This window comes from Pan troglodytes, chromosome 4 (assembly GCF_028858775.2).
Source record: "Pan troglodytes isolate AG18354 chromosome 4, NHGRI_mPanTro3-v2.0_pri, whole genome shotgun sequence".
NCBI classification, from domain to species: Eukaryota; Metazoa; Chordata; class Mammalia; order Primates; family Hominidae; genus Pan; species Pan troglodytes.
Window position 1 is genome coordinate 119,044,063 of NC_072402.2, and position 5,401 is coordinate 119,049,463.

The window sequence follows — 5,401 nt, forward strand, 5'->3', positions numbered from 1 at the left end:
TCCATAAAAGTGTTTTAGAAAATTATGACTGTGTTATTTATGTATTACAGAGTTGTGAGGTAGTTGTTTTGATTGATTTTTTTTAATACTTAGTAGTAGTTCTCTTTAGGACCCAGAGACAAGTCCATGATAGAAAGGATATTATATTGACCAACATTCTCAGCATCCTATCTTTTGTCTGTCCTTGAAGCTTTGTAAGTGTGTTAATGCTTGTGGCATCTGGCCAACTCTTTATTGAAGATAATTTCTTTCCATGTGATATGTTTTGGCTCTGTGTCCACACCCAAATCTCATCGTGACTTGTACTCCCATAATTCCCACATGTTGTAGGAGGGACCCAGTGGGAGATAATTTGAATCATGGGGGTGGTTTCACCCATACTGTTCTCATGGTAGTGAATAAGTCTCAAGAGAACTTATGGTTTTATCAGGGGTTTCCACTTTTACATCTTCCTCATTTTCTCTTCCCGCTGTCATGTAAGAATTTCACCTCCCAATATGATTCTGAGGCCTCCGCAGCCATGTGGAACTGTAAGTCCAATTAAGTCTCTTTTCCTTCACAGTCTCAGGTATCTCTTTATAAGTAGCACAAAAATGAATTAATATAGTAAATTAGTACTAGTAGAGTGAGGCATTGCTGAAAAGATACCCGAAAATGTGGAAGTGACTTTGGAACTGGGTAACAGTCAGAGGCTGGAACAGCTTGGAGTGCTCAGAAGAACACACGAAAATGTGGGAAAATTTAGTACCTCCTAGAGATCTGCTGAATGGCTTTGACAAAAATGCTGATAGTGACATGGACAATAAGGTCCAGGCTGAAGTGGTCTCTGATGGAAATGAGGAACCTGTTGGGAGCTGGAGCAAAGATGACTCTTGTTATGTTTCAGCAAAGAGACTAGCAGCATTTTGACCCTGCCCTGGAGATTTGTGGAACTTTGAACTTGAGGAAGATGATTTAGGGTATCTGGTGGGAGAAATTTCTAAGCAGCAAAGCATTCGAGAGTTGACTTGGGTGCTGTTAAAGGCATTCAGTTTTAAAAGGGAAACAGAGCATTATAGTTTGAAAAATGTGCAGCCTGAAAATGTGATAGAAAAGAAAATCCTATTTTCTGAGGAGAAATTCCAGCTGGCTGCAGAAATTTGCATAAGCAACAAGGAGCCAAATGTTAATCCCCTAGACAATGGGGAAAATGTCTCCAGGACATTTCAGAGGTCTTCACAGCAGCCCCTCTCATCACAGGTCTGGAGGCCTGTGAGGAAAAGTGGTTTCCTAGGCAGGGCTCAGGGTCCCTGAGCTGTGTGAAGCCTAGGGACTTGGTAACCCTGTGTCCCAGCCACTCCAACTCTGGCTGAAAGGGGTCAAGGTAGAGCTCGGGCCATGGCTTCAGATGATGCAAGCCCCAACCCTTGGCAGCTTCCACTTGGCGTTGAGTCTGCCAGTGCACAGAAGTCAAGAATTGAGTTTGCGAACCTCTGCCTAGATTTCAGAAGATGTATGGAAATGCCTGAATGTGCAGGCAGAAGTTTGCTGCAGGGGTGGGGCTCTCAAGGAGAACCTTTGCTAGGGCAGTGTGGAAGGGAAATGTGGGGTCAGAGCTCCTACACGGAGTCCCTACTGGGTCATCACCTAGTGAAGCTGTGAGAAGAGGTCCACTGTCCTGTAGACCTCAGAATGGTAGATCCACCGACAGCTTGCACCGTACACCTAGAAAAGCTGCAGACACTCAATGCCAGTCCTTGAAGGCAGCTGGGAGGGAGGGTGTACCCTGCACAGCCACCTCTTACATCAGCGTGACCTGGATGTGAGACATGAAGTCAAAGGAGATCATTTTGGAACTTTAAGATTTGACTGTCCCACTGGGTATCGGACTTGCATGGACCTTGTAACCTCTTTGTTGTGGCCAATTTCTCCAATTTGTAATGGCTGCATTTACCCAATACCTGTACCTCCATTGTATCTAGGAAGTAACTACCTTGCTTTTGATTTTACAGGCTCATAGGTGAAAGGGACTTGCCTTGTCTCAGATGAGACTTGGGACTGTGGACTTTTGGGTTAATGCTGAAGTGAGTTAAGACTTTGGGGGACTGTTGAGAAGGCCTGAGGTTGGTTTTCAAATGTGAGGACACAAGATTTGGAGGGGCCAGGAGCAGAATGATATGGTTTGGCTCTGGGCCCTCAACCAAATCTCATCTTGAATTGTACTCCCATAATTTCCATGCGTTGTGGAAGGGACCCCGTGGGAGGTAATTTGAATCATGGGGGCAGTTTCCCCCATACTGTTCTCGTTGTAGTGAATCAGTCTCAAGAGATCTGACGGTTTTATCAGGGGTTTATGCTTTTGCATCTTCTTCAGTTTCTCTTGCCACCACCTTGTAAAAATTGCCTTTTGCCTCCTGCCATGATTCTCAGGCTTCCCAAGCAACCTGAAACTGTAAGTCCAATTAAACCTCTTTTTCTTCCAAGTCTCAGGTATGTCTTTATCTGCAGCATGAAAACAGACTAATACACCAAGAATCTGTTTAGATATCCACATACAAAGATTTCAAATTAAACAACACTATACATTTTTTGACCATTCTCCAACACATTCGATTTTCAGTTTAGGCTTAATCAAGAGTCTGTCATATTCAGTTTGGGCAGGTATAGACTCCTTTACTCATGTGCTCTTTCTGTCTTATATTAATTCAAGAGTGTCAAACTGTGGTCTCAAAAATGTGTTCATTTAAAATAAATATATAAGTTTAAGTTTTACTTTATATAAATCTTACACATCATTTTCAGAAATAATTAAAACACCAATTTATTATACAATTTATAAAAAAGGCATGGCCTAATTACTCACGTGAATTAACAAACTAGTATTTCATTCAAGCAAGCATCTATCATGTGTCAGTCTAGGAACTTAAATACAAAAATTAAATAGTCTAAAATCCTTGTCCCATGGACAGAAAAAATATATATATTCATATATATATATATGGTATATATATGCTATATATAATATATAGTATATTATGCATATATATATTATACATATATATAGTATATTGTGCATATATATACACACATGGTTTCCATATGAAAAAATTAAAATTAAGAATCTGTCTTCCACATATATACCAGTTAACATTCTATTGCTTCTTTTGAACTATGGTTTTCATAATTTAAAAAATAAATATAATAAAATATTTTATTTCTTTATAATTAACTGTGACCGTTTCTTCAGTTTAAATGTGGCTCCTTATACAGAAACTTTAGAAAAAACATACAATTTTTTAATAGAAATTCTTAAGGAGGTAAGATAGTGAAGTTTTCACATCTAAGAATCCCAGCTTCTATTTTTTATTGTGTCACCTAGTAACCATAGAAAACTACTTGATTGCTGTGAGTCTGTTCCATCATCTGTAAAATACAGCTAGTAATAGCTTCTTGAAAAATTAGTTGCAGGAATTGAAAAATATGAGTATGTTTGATGTTATACCTGGGACATAGTGAGCATTTACTGCATTGATTATGTTCTCCTATTATTCTCTCAAAATTAAGACTATTTGCAAATCAGACTCAGGTCAAACTTAAGACAACTAGTAAAATTTAGATAAAAATGACTTTACCAAATTTAGATTATTTTCTTCTATTTACCCCCCTCCCCCACAGTTACATTTTGAATAAACCACTCATCACATTCTGCCTTGAATTATAGTTTTAATCTTATCTCATATCTCCTGATATATTATGAAATTCCTAATGGTCACAAATAAATAAAAATATCTCTATGTTCTGAAGAATGCTCTTGTAAAGAGCTTTGCCCAAAATACATGCTTAATAACTATTTTTTTTTGTTTTTAATTTGTGAATGTAGCCCATTAAATTTACCAATTTTTCTCAATAATTTAGTTTTTAAAACAATAAAGCCTACCTTATTTTAGCAGCACTTTGTCAGGAAGAATTGATCATATTCGCCTTAAAAAATATTCTCGTTTTGTTGTATTTTGTTCAATTTAATTTTAGTCATCAGTATTTCCAAATGCATGCAAACATAAATCTCATTTATTTTTGTATCCCCAGGTGTCTTTTAAATATATTACTTCTGTTGTATGGGACAACCAAGATTAATTATAGGATATTATTATGCAAGACAGAGCAACAGAGTACCATTGGGCCCTATTCACTCGATTTTTACATGTCTTTTATGAGCTTATGAGAATTTATACATTCAGAAAGAGTTATGTATCCCAACCATATAAATTCACTATCCTTTTTTAAGCAGAGCACAGGATTTGCTGCATGCAGCCTCATTAATGATCCATCTCAGGAGTAGAGAAACCACCAAGGAGATCAACTTGGCAAGATTTTCACTTCAGTAAGTAATAGCACTCACAGGAGAGAAATTCTAAAAAGTTTCCAAATATGCCATATGCATATTAGAACAGTTAGGAGAAATCATAAGCAATGACTCCCTTAAGCCCCATTAAACTTCAAGTTAGCCAAATTAGAAACCTTTCCTTGGAAAACAGGCAAGCATATCTAGAAAGCTATGAGTATTAAGAGTCTTGGATTCTACCCTTGATCTTCCTTCTGACTCATAACGTAATTTCAGCAAGTTGTTTGAAGATTCTCTTCCCTTTTTATTCCTTCCAGAAAGTCAGGATTGAGAAATAGAAATCTTTCATTAAGTGGACAGAAAAACAATGAAGAAAAAATAAAGTAGGTTTTAGTTTCTCATGTAAAAAGTTACTGACTGAAAAAGTCAACAGCTGACAGTAAGATGAACAGTATGTAAATTTAGATCTCTTAGACTGTCATCTAAAGGACTGAGAATTGTGGCACGTTCAACACATGAGTAAGTGATATCTGAAAATGCATCAGCAAAGAAATGCTTACTAAGCTTGGCACAATTGATTGCCTGAGAGGTTTTTTATAATTTTTAATTCTTTTCATATATTGAACATACCCAACCAGTCTTCCAACAATAGCAACAACAGCAAAAGGGGGCAGAATAATTGTTTTTAAAAGGGGGAGAATGGAGGCTTTTTAAAATTAGATTTATTAGTTTCATCATGACAGTGGGTGTACAAAAGAAAATAGAAAGTATTTATTTCCTAATTTAGAGAACTCTGGGAACTGAGGTTTAAGGGAAAGCTATGGTATCAGCTCTGAGAAAATGTTCTTGCCGTTGCTTCAGCTGCTGCTTTTTCAGGGAAACCACAAAGACAGGACTAATTCAGAAGTAACTAAAATTTATACATTGATATCATTGTGTTTGTTAATCCTCAATAACCATGAAGTAAGTTTCCTTATTACCCCAGTTCTACAGATGAAGAATTAAAGTCTCAGAAAAGGTAAAAGAAATGTTTTTAAGTCACACACCATTGAAACAGTCTTTGTAAAAATTCTAACAATG